Genomic DNA, 15,462 nt, shown 5'->3' with positions numbered 1-15,462 from the left:
TTCTTTCTCAGTCATCGAAATAAAGGAAACACTAGTATAAAATATAACTACAGTTAACCCTTGAACAACATGGGTTTAAATGCATGGGTCCACTTATATGCAGATTTTCTTCAATAAATATACAGGAGGCCCTTCATGTCTCCAGGTTTTGCATCCACAGATTCAACCAACCATATATCGAAGCAGTACTTTCAGTCAGTGGTTGGGAATCCACAGTTGACCTCAGAGTGCTGACTTAAGTTATACGCAAATTTTTGACTATTGGTGGGAGAAGTGAGTGTGTCAGTGTCTCTAACTCCCATGTTGTTTCAGAGTCAACTGTATATTATAATATGACAAGGAAATAAGAGTCAAATCATTATTTAAACTTTTGTTATTGCTTAAAAATATTTCTGATATGCCTTTTACAGAATTTTCCTCAAAGTCAGTTAATCAATCCACACAAGAATTAATTTTAATTTTTGACTTATTGGACCCTACTCCTGAAGACTGTAAATTCAGTGTATTCTGTAGGAGGGCTAAGAATCAGTATTAAAAATAAACATTTCCAGGTAATTTTGGTGAACAGCCAGGTTTGAGATACACTGGTTTAATCTGTATGATTATGAGTATGATGCTTAATCAGGAATGTTAATTTGCCAATGAGTCCTGTTGCTTCTAAATGAGCCCTGCTTTCTTGGTTCTTTCCTTTTGAAGCATCAGATTGTAGCTGCAATAGTTAGGTTGGGTACACTTGAGGCCAAGAAAACTCACTCATTGTGGGTTTTAGTAGTCTTGTTAGAAGCACTTTGTCTTGGGAGCACTTTCTTGCATCACAGGAATTTACACCCCAGCAAGGACCCCAGGGGATGGGACAAACTTGCTATTGAGGTAGCTATGGAAACATAGAATGATGGCCACCTCTGTGGAAATGCCAAAGTTACTCTGGTAGGTGGTATAGGTAGGAAGAAAGAGGCCGAGGGAAATGAGCATGCTAGACTTGGATATATTATGTAAAACACTGAGGTTGCCCTTTCCATGGGCTACTTGTAGTGGTTAACTGAGTGTGGCAGCAATATTAAGATAGTTCGTGTCAGATACAGGACTCCACTGAAAGCCAGCTTTGGCTTGAGGACTCCCTGATGGCCTTGCTTAGATGGCACAACAGTCTAATATTCTTTAATTAAATCTTCCCTCAGACTTGCATTGAGATTGACAATTTCTTCATCTTACTTAACACTCATATAAGCATTTTCTCTAATACACATTTTAGTAGTTATAAATTAGTTTGAACATTTGTCCTTGTGAGCTGAGAGACAAGTATTGTATACCTGCCCAGATATCTAATTAGTCAACTCTTGGCTTCCCTGGAGTGAATGTGTAGAACAAGTTCTCTGTCAATAAGAAATCTCAATTACTGTCACAACCACTTTGTAGAAAGGTGATTGAGGTTTAAGGTAATTTCCTCATGACCAAATTATCATCACAATAAAAATATTTGATTATGTCTAATATGGCTTTATATTTAGTATATTCTATATTATGTTATATATTACTATATTATATTAATTATATTATATTAATTATATTATATTATTATAATGATACTGTGATTCTCTTTTAAATAGATGACCTAACTAAAGTACCTTAACCTATATTTAAATATATGGAACAAAACCAGTAACTATCATGTTTAGGGATTATGGTGTCTGGGGGAAAAAAAGATGATTTGGAAAAAACACACATCATAGTTGTAGTTCAAAAATGAATAAGTGTGATAGGAAAAAAATGGCATGGATCATAGAGGCACCATTTATCCCTCTGGCGACCAAATCAAAGTTGTGATGGAAACAAAGAGCAAGCATCAAGAAAAATTGCATGGTATCTTGATGAACAAGTCATACAACTAGGGAGAAATCCAAGAAAGCACTCAGCAACGGGAGGAGGTTGTACGCAGTGAGGGCATGGGGCTGCCCGGTTTCTAGTGGCCGAGTGAGACAGAGGCAGCGGCAGCAGCAGAGGCAGAAGTCTCTTAAAGGGGCCATGTCTGCCAGTGGATTTTTGCAGTAACAGACCTGCACCAGTGCTGATTTGGCTGTGCACAGGGGCACCAGGGACTTACAGGGAGACATTGTTGGAGCCAAGGTGAGATTTACATTGTACAGAAATGCTAATGGTATCCATTGTTCCCTGTTGAGCCTTCCCTGCTCCCAGTGCATGGCCACAGTGCTGCCATAGCTGAGTAGTCATCGAACTGGATAACAGAGGATTCCCTGAAACCCCACCTCCCCCAACTTGTGGCCCCACCCAAGCCACATCTAGTTATATCCTCAGTGAGTCAGGTGCTCCTTGCTGAGCAGCACCTAGACTCACACTGGAGACAGCTGGCCTCGGTTTCTGGTGTGGCATTTTGAGGCTACTGAAAACACAGCATCTATGGATTCCTTGCTTAATCTTAACTGGTGGTCCCAGAGGGGCAGAGGCTTGGGCTAAATTTGGCTTGTAGCTGAACCCCTCTTAGGACTGTGCCACTGGACACCTACTTCACAAATTCACACTAATAAGACTAGGAGACTTAGGACCTTTTCTTAGTACATAGAAACAGACATGGAAAGGCAGCCAAAATGGGAAGATAAAGAAGCAGAAACCATATGAGAGAAGAGAACAGAGATCCAGATATAATGGAGTTAAGTATTCTAACAGATGCAGAGTTCAAAACACTGGTTATAAAGATGCTCAATGAACTTTTGGGAAGTGTAGATAAATTTAGTGAGAATAACAAAGAGATTAAAAAAACATAAAAATGGAAATGAAAATTATAAAAGGGAACCAGTCTGAAATGAGAAGTATATTAAATGAAATAAACAAAGGAATAAACAAAATGAATAAAGAAAAGGATCAAATGCCCTTTATAGAGAATAGGAAAGCCAAAGACACTTCATCAGAATGGCAAGAGATAAGATGCCAAGACTATAAAAATAATTTAAGGAACATATGGGACACTATTAAGGGTCCAAATATCCATCTGATTGGTGTAACTGAAGAAAATTAAGATATTGAACAGCCGTTTGAAGAAATAATGATGGAAAACTTCCCTAACCTGGAGAAGGAAATTGACATAAAACCCTAGGAAGCTCAGAGATTTCCAAAAATCAGGGATCCAAAGAGGCTCACACCAAAACACATCATAATTAAAATACCAAAGGTTAAATACAAAGAAAGAATATTAAAAGTGGCAAAAGAAAAATAGATAATTACTTATAAGGGAACACCCATACAACTGGCAGCTGATTTCTCAAGAGAGACTATGCAGGGCAGAAAGGCTTGGCAAAAAATATTTGACAGAATGAAGACCCAGGATCTACAACCAAGAATACTTTATCCAGCAAAGCTATCATTTAGAGTTGAAGGACAGATAAAGAGCTTCCCAGACAAAAATAAGCTGAAGGAATTTATCAACACTAAGCCAGTATTACAGGAAATGTTGGAAAGACTTCTTTAAGAAGAAAAAACATATATTAAAAACAGGAATGAAGAATGGAACAACTACATTCCTATTAATAAGTACCTTAAATGGAAAAGAATTAAGTGCTCCAACCAAAAGATAAAGTGGCTGAAAGGATTAGAAAACAAGACTCCTACATATGCTGCCTGCAAGAGACTCACTTCAGATTAAAAGACACACACAGACTGAAAGGGAGGAGATGAAAAAAGATATTGCTTTGATGGACCTAGAAGGTATTTAAGTCAGACAGAGAAAGGTAAACAATATATGATTTCACTTATATGCAGAATCTAAGGAATAAAATGAACAAACTAATCAAAAACAGACTCACAAATATAGTAGACGATTTGGTGACAGACAGAGAGGAGAGGGGATTGGGAGTCTGGGAGAATGGTGTGCAGGGTTAAAGAAGCACAAATTAGTAAGTAATGGATGGTCATAAGGATGGGGAACACGGCATAGGGAATGCAGTTAGCATTAATACTAGGTGGAGGGTCAGAGGAGGGAGGGAGCAGTTAGGGATCGTTTTATGAACTATATAGATGCCTAACCAATGTATTGTATACTTGCAACTAATTAAAATAAATAAATTTAAAAAAATGAATATGAGATTTCAAAAATTTTTAAATATTTTCTGTAATTTTCTGTAATGGTAGATACATATCATTCATTATACATTTGTCCAAACTCATGGAATGCACAACACCAGGTAAACCCTAATGTAAACTATAAGCTTTGAGCGACAATTAAATATCAAAGTAGGTTCATCAGTTGTAGCAAATACGCCACTGATAATGATCTGATTATGGTGGAAAATGTTGATAATGAGGAAGGCTATGCATGGATTGAAGCGAAGGGTATATGGGAAATCTCTGTACCTCCCCCTAATTTTGCTATGAACCTAAAACTGCCCTAAAAATCAAGTCTATTAAAAAATAAAGAAAAGAAAAAGAATCTCAAAATATATATATTTTTCTCTACCTTTTAATTTGCTAGAGAAAAAAAAAGCTGAACTGGAGTTGTTAACTGTTTTTCCAAATGAAGTAATTTTCTAGTTAGATTCTCATTTCTCTTAATGTAATTTTAAGAAAGTATGTAAAGAACTAGTTGTACCCATGAAATCTCAGGTGTTAGCTTTCATTCCTAATGACTATATGGGTATCAAACCTATAATACCCTTTTAAAAGAGCTTCGTTACAGTTCCAAATGTTTCCAGATGTTTGAGACGGCAAATGAAATGTAGTTATACGATCACCCTAAATTGAGCTCTACTCCATAGCATCTATGTATAATAAAACATTTATTTTTTCTCTTTAAAATAAGTAGAGGAATTCACTCTTTCAAAAACTATCTGCTTTTATGTGCCTATATTAGTGAGATGTATAATTTCACTTATCATTTACCTCTATTGTCACTGATTTTTAAGAATTCTATTTTAAACATTAATTTTTCCTTCATCATTCACCTTTGAAAAATTGCTTTTAGCTCTTTTACAACACCACCATGTATTAGTAATATACAAAGGATAAATTTCTGGAAAAAACACATATACATACATATACATCTCACTTCTGGAAATATATGTCACTGAAACTATTATTTCGACAAAAGAGAAAATAGGCCCAAGTTATGTAAATGAGTCATTATGTATTCCTGCCTCTATTTTCTGATTTCAAAGAAAATGGTGATTTTGTGATTTCCAGATATTGTCTGACATGCTAACCCCCATACTCAACCTTACAGCTCCTTCATTTATTTCTTCTAATTTAATGTATATGACTGTTTACATCTGTACTCTGTCCAGTTTTCATTTATGTAGCCCCCTTCTAATTTATATTGACTTAATTTTCAGAAGCCAATCACACTTTGAATTTTCCCACCTTGGAACCTATATTTTATGAGAAATTGCTTGCAAAACCCTGGTCAAGTGAGTGGACACATTTTATTCAAGGCCCTCCTGACTCAAGCTCATTCAGTCTCCATTCGAATCTCATTATACAGGAGTAAGCTCAAATACCTACTCCAAGAAGATTTAGGTGGAAAGTTTGATTGAAAGCTGAAGAACAACCTTGTTATTGAATCATGATTTCTGGAAAGTCCTCTCTCGTTCGTCCTCCACAACTTTACGTAAGACTGACTAAAGTCTAAATCACTTGCTTTGCTTTATTTTATCTATCTATCGATCTATCTATCTATCTATCTATCTATTATCTATTTTTATTTGCTTTATTTTCACTATTGATTTAGTCACTTTCATAGGCCCATCTGAATGGCTGTGACCTTGTACTAAAAGTCCCTATGTTTTGGTATTTTCTATCAAAAGTACATTAAAGATGTGTGAGGGTTGGCAGTAGAGCACACATGTATGGATCAGGGTTAGTAATTACTAGTTTGTGACCTTGAGAAAGTTATATAACTTGTTTGACATTCAATTTCTTTTGTAAAATGGGCATAATAATGCTCACACTTCAGGATTGTTAAAGTCGTGAGCATATTTAGTCAGTGCCAGGCTCCTCCTTTCTTTTTCTTTTTTTTCAGTAGATCTTCTCGTTATGTAAATGTTCCATACATGTTTACCTGCAATATCATGTTGTGTATTCAATGCTCACATGACTCCTATTTTAACTGAGTGATACATTCTAATGTGTTTCATTGTAATCGTATTCCCTTCTCTACTTCAGTCAACAACCATCCCCTTCCCCACCTATCACTTGCCTAGACCTGGCCAGAATGTATGCTGACGTGATTATGAACTTTTTGAAATCACTGCATCTGCCATTTATTTGCCTCTCATTCTTCCAGCTCCTTGTTTACTTGCACTGTCACAAGAAGGATGAGATTTACTGTTAAAGTAAATTAACAGTAAAACCAGAGATGGATTTACTGTTAATTTAATAAAGCTTAAGTTTCAGGGAGCTCCACTAGCAAGGGCAGGTTTTTATTATTATGAGGCTAGGAAATAAACTTTGTAAAATATGTTAACCAAACAAATTTTTATCACTGTTTTTAGATGACTGATTTATCCTCTCCAGAAAATAGTATATACAATTGTAATAAAAAAACTGATCAAAGAATAGGAAACAAAGATGTAGAAAATATATAGTATCAAACATTTAATTGACAAAAATATTATTTTCTAGATTAAAAGATGTGTTGTAATCAACTTTTAAATTTTCTAAGTTGTGATTTATTTTCTCATTTTCAATAAGCATTTACTTGCATATCTAATTTTTTATTTATAATATAAAAATTTTTTTGGAGACAGTCTCTCAAATTTATATACACCATGAGCCCCACAGAATCCGGATCCACTCCTGAAGCAAAAGCAGCAAGGCAAGAGGTTACTGGCTGGGGATGTGCAGTGGGAATAGATCTTATTGTTTGAATCTAGTACTGAGTGAGAAATTTTCTAGAACTACCAATGATAATATCTACAAAGAGTCAAAGTTAATTAACTAGGTTGGGAACGTGAACTGAAGACTGTGGCTTGTTCTTACAGTAGATAGGATAAGTTTTGCCTCACAGAAATTTAGCATGTTATGTAATTTAACCTAGTAGTCTTTTTCTTTATGATTTCTCAGTTTGAGTCTTACCTAGTAGACCTTGTCCACCAGAAGACTATGAAAAAATATTCTATATTTTCTTCTTGTCTTTTTATGTTACCTCTATATTTCTGTTTTCAGCTTGTCTATAATTTATTTTGTATTTGCTGTGAGATGCAGATGTTCACCATATTTCCCCCTCAAATGTAGAAACACTTTTTATTGAATAACATATCTTTTTTTCCAATAGTGAGGGATATTTACGTGATTTATTATTCCTTATAAATATTTATACAATCATTTATAACAAATTCTTTTGGTTAACAACAGTTCAGGTGAGTATAAATTCCCGAAATATGTTGAATTAAAAAAATCTATTAGAGATTTGAGGTGTGTAGTAATTTGAGAGAACTCGGTATGAATTTAAAGAAAAGAAAATATTTCACTTTTTTGTAAACACCCAATGTTGAAAGATAACTCTTCTTATTGAGAAGTCATTGAATAGCTTTTGGTCAAACTTTGACCCCCTTTCCCTTTGCTTCCTTTTCTGAATGGTGGTCAATAGACCAAGGGGAATTTTTGTCCTCCCTTCTAGATTTTTGTCTGTGCATGTGTGACTTTCTCCTTTTTTGGGTCCTCTTTCCATCCAGTTTCTTATGACTGCCATAATGCTGTATTCATTGATAAAATACCTGATGAAACTTTTTTCTTTAAATCTAAGAAAACATTGGCCGATTTCAGATCTTGTTAACTTGTTTCTCAATTTCTCATGTTCTTTTTTTTTTTTATTCTGTTGACCAATTGAGAAAATTTTGAGATATTTTTAGTCTTGTACACATATTTTGTTTTCAGTGTTTAAAAAATGGTTTAATTTAGTCATATGGGAGTGGAGTCCATTCCATTTTAGAGAAACAGAACTAATACGATATGTATCTCTAAATATCTTTATCTATATCCAATGTACTTATCAAAGCTAGTGTTAGGCTTACATATATATTTATACATGGATAAATGTAGAAATTGGCTCATGTGATTGTGGAGGCTGAGAAGTCCCCATGTTTGCAGTTGGCAAAGTTGAGACCTAGAAAGCCAATGTGTAGTTCCAGTACAAATCTGAAGGCCTGATAACCAGGAGAGCCAATGGTGTAAGTTCCAGTCTAAGAGCTATTAGACTTGAAACTCAAGAAGAGTTGATGTTTCCGTCTGAGTCCAAAGGTCAGAGAAGACCAATATCTCAGGTCAGTCAGGCAGGTGGAATTCCCTCTAATTTGAAGGGGAGTCAGCCTTTTTATTCTATTCTAGCCTTCAACTAATTTAATGATGTCCACCCATATTAGGGAGGAGAATCTGCTTTACTCAGACTACTGATTCAAATGTTAATCTCTCCCACAAATACCCTCACAGGCACACTCAGAATAATATTTGTTTAAATGTCTCTGCACCCCTTGGCCCAGTAAAATTGGCACATGAAGTTAACTATTATGCTTGGTGTAGGAAATGATGGCTAGAACTATAACTTAGTAGGTCCTTGGTTGTTATCCCAGCTCTTGGATTAAGATACAATGTAAAATTTCTCACCCTTTGAGATTTTTAAAATATTTCTATTACTTAAAAATAAACATTTGAAACAGATATTCTAGGTTCAGTTCTCTTTCGGTATTCGGTTATCTTGTAATATTTCATGTATTGTTTGGAATTGAGCATTTTTAGATGTCTAAATTATTCAGTAAACATATTTATAGAGTCAAGTTGTTATGATATAAATTATAATAATAATAGGTTAGAACCTCCCCTAAATTTTACATAATGACAAAAAGATATCATTTCATCTTATTTACTTTTCAGTGAGGCTTATAATCTTTTATAAATATTGGTACTTTACTACAGTGATGAAATTATATCATTTTGCAAATATCAATTAACACCAGAGGGAATTCAGGATAAAAATCCAGTGTACTGATTATAGCTAGTATTAGGCCTAGTCATATGTGGTCACCTCTAAGGTTCATTTTGAGGAATGCTGACAAAACATCACTCTAGTTGGAAATTCCTGCCATTAGGAGAGTAAAGAAAGAATCATTTACCATCTGGAGATTGTTCTTGGTTAAATATGTTTTTCTGTGGAGAAAATTCCCTTGAGAAGTTTAAGTATATTCTTTTTTAATGCCAAATTAATCAAAATAATAACTTATCTTGGTGACTGGGAATTTTGGTTAATAGGAGGGAATAGGATAAGCAGGAGAAAAAACAGGACTTTAAATTCCTTTTATTAAGAAAAACTTGTCAGTGGCCAGGGAAAATTGTGACATTCTACCTAAATCCTAGTTGTTCACTCTTTCATGTAACATGTCCTCTCATTTAACTATGTAAGTTTCAGTTGAGCTTTGATGAATCTTCTCTTGCAACAAGCATACAAAAGAACAGGTATCTTGGTACAGTAAACATGATTTTTGCCCATATAGCACTGATTTCCCCTGATGTTCTCACATGTTATAATTCCCTTTGAAGCTGCTTTGGAAATTTAGCCTTACAAGCATCTTACCAGTATTTCCTCAGACGTCTATCTAATGAGTCTGCAGGGAAGATGTTAGATCTTTGGCATTTAGCACAATTAGCTGAGGATCACAGAGAGCCAAAGAAATAAAGTCTCCTTTTTTTGTTGGCATTTTCACATAGCACCCACATTTTTTTTCTCAAAGAGCCCTTGCTGTGTTTGCAGTCTTGTTGCACGTGCACCCTGTCTCCCTTTCTTCAACATCAGGCATCTCTGATAGTGTCATCTAGTCATGTACACACTCTCCGAGATTTCAAAGATCAAACAGTCTCTGCTGTTACAGGTCAGGGAACAGCAGGCCTCACATTGTGTTGTCTTTAGGAGACTTCGAAGCTCTATTTTCTCTCAATTTAGGCTTGCTGTTCAGTCCCTGAAATACCCCCTGTCCTGATTTGCCAATCTTCAGTTATGTACATTTATTGTCCCAACATGATTCAAAATTTGCTACCTTTTTGATGCTTTCTTTTGTTGCTAGACTTAAAAAAAAGGTGAAAAACAATGAAGCCAAAACAAGCAATCAAATGGATTTAGTGAAAAATTAGTTTAGCCTCTTTTTCTCAAACATTGAATTTGTCTAGTTTTTTACTTTTGAAACTGTGAATTTGGCATCTTGTATGCACAGCTGTGTCACTCATATGTTGGAGATGTCAAGAGAAATCTGATATTTCAAGTGAGCATCAAGTGTTTGTGTGTAGTCCAATTGTCCCTTACATCATTCAAATTTCATTATGGTTGAAATGAGACACAATATCTTTCACGTTTTATGGTTTCCTGTTTTTAATGTTAATAGGAACACTTGCAACAGCTTTTTGCTTCTGTGTCACTTGATTCTTTTGTTTTCTGTTTATTATATTTCCAGGAATGAGACAAGCACAAAAGGAAGAAATCGACAAGGTAATATTTTGACTTTTTCCAACCATCTAACTTGGAACTCTCAAAGCTAAAATTTTATCTTCCTTGTTAAAAATAGAATTTCTTAAAACAAAATAATTTGTGTAGGTTTTGTTCATCATAATGTCCAGCAGAAAGCAAAATGAGTAGCATAAGTATTCATTTTCTAAAATTTGGTTGGCACCTATTGAGTGCCTACCTACTATATATTGTGACAGACTCTATTTTGCCATTGGAACAACAGCAATTACTGCAGTATACTTAGTGCTGAAGCCTCGTTTAACAACTTTAATAGACTCGGTTATAATAACAAAAGGAATTATAGCTCTCAGGAGTAAAGGGCCTTTCATAGATAATGCTGTTTCACTTGTTTGGTGCTATCTAAATAGCTAATCAGAAAAAGTATCAAAATCAGGAATTGATGTCTGGAATCTATAACTATAATGAACTCTGTAAGATGTATTGACTATATAATTTAGAGTTTGCAATTCCAAAGTGGAAGATAATAGGGTATCATGATAGATCAGAAAATAATGACTTCATTCTTTACCCATAGAATATGCCACTAACATGAACTCATTTTGAAGGACAACTTGAAGATTAAAAGATCGAATTTAATTCACAGTAAGTAATATGGGATTTTTTATTATTCCTATTGAGAAAGGTCAAATAGAGAATTTTTCTAGAAACCATCTAAATTGTATTTATAATTTGTAGACAATATTTAAAAGATAAGACCTATTGCTATATGGTTGAAAACAAAGGAAAACATTGTAGTATCTTATGGCACTCTGGCTGGTTTACTTATGAGCTCTGTGACCCTGAGAAGTTATTCACCTCTCTGGCATCAGTTTTCTTATCTATAAAATATGTTATTTATTTATTGATGACGATGATGAGAATCCAACTGGGTACTACTATTTACTAGCCTTTTGAACTTTGGAAATTGATGTAATCACTTTGTTTTAGTTTTCTCATTTTTCTGGCTCATCACAAGTACTCATCAAAAGTTAACTGTTATTAGGTTGTACTCTTTAATATAATTAACTCTGCACAGAGGGATGCTAGGTAACTATCCTTTGCTGGGTATGTTTTTTGCCTTATTTTAGAATAGGTGCTGCTTCAGTCAAGGTTTCTTGGTTACAAATAACAAAATCCAATGCAGCTAATCTTCCAAAAAGGGTTTATTAAATAATACTGGTTTATAAAGTGATATTACCTGAAATCACATTGCTGGATTGCTCCAGGGAGATCCTGTAGGCACTATTGGAGGATACAGGCCTCAGCTGATACTACCAACACTGGGCATGCCCACTGGGCAGGGGGCATGTGAATAGAGATGAAGCCTGAGACAGTTTCTGCACCCTAGGTATAAGGAGGGTTAAGGGTTTGGGCTTCCACTTTCAGAAGGAGCTGTAAGGCTGGAAACTGCTCAGACCTTGGTGGGGTATTCAAAAAGTGCTGAATAGTCAGAAGACATAACACTAGACACAACATGCCCTTTGCATAAATTATCTATTTTAATCTTCACAACTACCTGGTGAAATGTCATTATAATTGCCCTTTTCTGGACAATGTAACAGAGACTCTAATATAGTATGACCTTTTTAAAGCTCTCAGCTAGTAAATAGCAGATCTAGGATATAAGCCTAACTTATCTATCTCCAAACTTCACACTTTGATATCACTTTGCATCTTCAGAGTGGATAAGGATGACACATTCTATCCTGACATTCTTAGCCAGTAACCAAAATAAATTAAGATATGAATTTTTAAACAGATTGATTCAATATACAATAGAAGTTTCCTTCGATAAACCAATTTCAATACAGTACAAGCCAAATAAATTCTTATTTCTTAGTTATTGCTGCCTCTAAAATGACCTTAGATCCTTAATATTACTAATTAGAACATGGTGATCCTTCAGGCATAGTAAATAGGTATTTTGGATGATGGGATTTTTAATATAGAAAAAAGGTTTGCTATACCTACAGGTTCTGAGTGAGGTTGTGAGAATGATTACTGAGTGCATATGGTAGATTTAAAAACTATAGTCTTTCATATTTCTTTGTGTTTCTAGAAATACTTTCTTAATACCTAAAGAACCTGCTTAATAATTCTCTTTTCTGAGTTTTCAATAAAACATAAAAGAACTATGGAATTGACTCAGGACTCCCTTGGTAAATTTCCTAGGAGCATTGTTTGATTTGGCCACTATTATTTAATTGTCTCAATGTTTACAAAAGGATTGGTATATCTGTCATTCTTATTGGTTAATAAATGTATTTTAGAGGGAGCTTGGAATAGTTTAAAGGACATAAACCTTGGTTTAAACTTCTGTCCAACCACTAACAAATAGTGTGACCTGGGATGAAAACTTGACCTCTAGTGGCCTCAAGTTCTTTATCTAGAAAAGGGTAAGTGATAGTTTATTTCTCTATTTCACAGGGATTGTTGTAGATATTTTAAAAATGAAATCTTGTAGGAGAGTACTTGTATTACTATGCCAAACTACTGTGCAAATCAGAATTATTATGAGACTTAAATATTGAATCACATGAGTGGCATTTAGAAAGGAGGAAATATTTACTTGATCTAGTGTTTTCTTTCACCTAGTTTTTAAGCTGCTGCTCTTATTATAACCCAGAAATGACCAAATTCATGCATTGCAATCTAAGGTATATGGAGTGAATGTTTTATTTTTTGTTCGTTTGTTTATTTAAAGTCTTGTGTCCCCAAACAAATAAAGCACAATGTTTGCTATTTTTTTTTTAATTAGTGTTTTTTTTTGTTGTCGTTGAGGAAGGCAGAATTGGACTTTGAACATTTCCTTCAGGGCCAAATTGGGACTGAAAACCTAGACTAAGTTCTGGATAGGTAAGAGAAATTACTAAAATAATGGGAGATAAGTATTTTTCTACTACTAATAAGTATCACTTTTTGAACTTTACTACATGCTAGGTACTCCCATGAGACCTTATCTAATTTTACAACCTTCTTCTAAGGTAGGTATTATCCCAGTTTACAGATGAGGACACCGAGGCTAATAAGTATTAAATGATTCGCTCAGCGTCACATACTTGGTGGTGGAGCTGTGATAAAAACTCAGGCAGTGTGAATCTTGAGCTTGTTCACCCAACTACTCTGTTAGCCTCCAATAAATACATAATACCATCTGCCAAGCCAAGCAGATAGTTATGAAATGTCTTGCCAAAAGCTTAAGATTTTGCATGGCAGTTTTGGTAGTTGTTACTAGTTATTCTTGGATATCTAATTTGTAAATCTGTATCAGAGGTTTGATACTGGATAAAGCTTAGAATAAAAATGATATAGAGACAACAATAGGCTTTTGGGTATACAGAGAAACATGTTCATAGAAGAAGCAGTCTTTGCAGATTTGGTCTTTGACAGTGCAGTTTTATTTTAGTAATTGCTTATTGAGCATTTGCTATGCCAGTCATCACAATATTATTTTTTTATTTTTTAAGTAAAATTGGTGACTTGGGAAGAGTGTATTATAAGAAAGCTTGTGTCATATTTGCATCATCGTACATAGTTTTTCCACACTTTTGGAGACCAAGGGAAAAGTGTTGGTTCAGAAAGCTGGAAAACAAAGGGGAAATTTGACTTAGACACATTACTTATAACTTAAATACCTGGCAAGTAACCTGTGCAGCCCCATCTCTCTGAATCCACTGACTGAAGTGAGGATGTGTTTACAGCAGGTAGAGTACCACATGGTACCTTGCAGTGGCCTCAGAGAGTTTGGCTCTAAGCCTGCGTAAGAAACACTGAATTATTTGAAGTAAGAAACACGGAATTATTTGAACTATGCCATGATGGACAGCAGAAAGGCCTTTATTTGAAAAAACTCTATAATGGTAGGGAATAATTGCAATAAATGGGAAGCCATTATGCTGTAAAAATTCTCTTAGCATTCTCAAAGGATAGAGCACTACAGTTTAGAAGACAGAAAAACCACACTAATGGAATTTTCTTGTCCATCTCTTAGGTCAGCATCAGTCCTGATATAGTCATCTGACTTTTTAATCATTAATTTTCTCTAGGGAATTACTGTATGTCTGCCTCATACACACATTTATTTTTCCTTTAAGAACGTAAAAAAGGATATTTCATGTTATTTCCTGTTAGTATTTAACAAAAGACTGTTTCAGTAATGTTCAACTATCTGTGAATCATTTTACCAGATGATTGTTATTAAGAATGAGCATTTGGTGGTAATTTATATATTTAAAATATTTAGAAGAGAATTAAATGTTTGGCTGAGCTGTCTGTGATCTATAACATGTGAAAATCTCCATTTCATATTTCTTTTCTTGAAACATATCCACTTGAACTACCACTCTAGTTTTTCTTGTCTTCACCAAGAGTTGGAAAAAAGTGGTCTACATAAGCTCTCTCTTTTCTTTATTTTCTATTCCCTCCTTAGGTCCTGGCATCAACCTCTACCACTATACAAAAATTTCTCTCTGAAAGGTTGCATTGTTAAATAATTTTTAATTTGGCTTTATCCTCTTCCATCATGCTTATAGTATTTCACAGTGTTGACAATCTCTTCCACCTTGAGTCACCTCTTGCCTTTGTTTTTCTCCTGCCCTATTCTCCTTTCTTTGGTTCCTTTGTACCTGTGACTATTCAAGGAAGGATGGGAAGATGAGAACCTAAAGATGTCCTGGTGCTTTCTTGGGCTGTTCAAAGTCCAGGAGAAGTCCATAGAATTCAAGGAGGCTACACAAGAATTGCTGCCTGATTGAGCCTTTGGGGCTGTAGCATAGATTAACTTCTATCCCCATTGAATGCTGCTGGGATATCTAAGAACTTTCCTAGCTCTGGAGGCAGCACAAACAATTCATCTTTAGTTCTGAAAAGTCTTAGGACCAGCTGAGCTTCTGATAGCACCAATTAGATATAGTCTGCATGCCTCAGTGGTTATAGTCTAATCTCCATCTCAAAGTTGTCCTTTCCTATAA

The 15,462-nt window shown here is 34.8% G+C and overlaps 1 long non-coding RNA gene across 2 annotated transcripts in view; it reads left to right on the top strand.

The window, feature by feature from the left end:
- LOC107517043 overlaps nt 1-15,462 on the top strand; it is a 266,407-nt gene that overhangs the window by 66,713 nt on the left and 184,232 nt on the right. For both annotated transcript variants that reach the window (XR_004950543.1, XR_004950544.1), the window contains exons 2-3: nt 10,440-10,474; nt 11,028-11,095. This is a non-coding gene — a long non-coding RNA (uncharacterized LOC107517043). The remainder of the gene's footprint in view (nt 1-10,439; nt 10,475-11,027; nt 11,096-15,462) is intronic.

The sequence above is a fragment of the Rousettus aegyptiacus genome, unplaced genomic scaffold (genome assembly GCF_014176215.1).
Source record: "Rousettus aegyptiacus isolate mRouAeg1 unplaced genomic scaffold, mRouAeg1.p scaffold_m13_p_1, whole genome shotgun sequence".
NCBI lineage: Eukaryota > Metazoa > Chordata > Mammalia > Chiroptera > Pteropodidae > Rousettus > Rousettus aegyptiacus.
The sequence above is the reverse complement of the archived record's forward strand: the minus strand, read 5'-3'. Positions and strand labels throughout refer to the sequence as shown.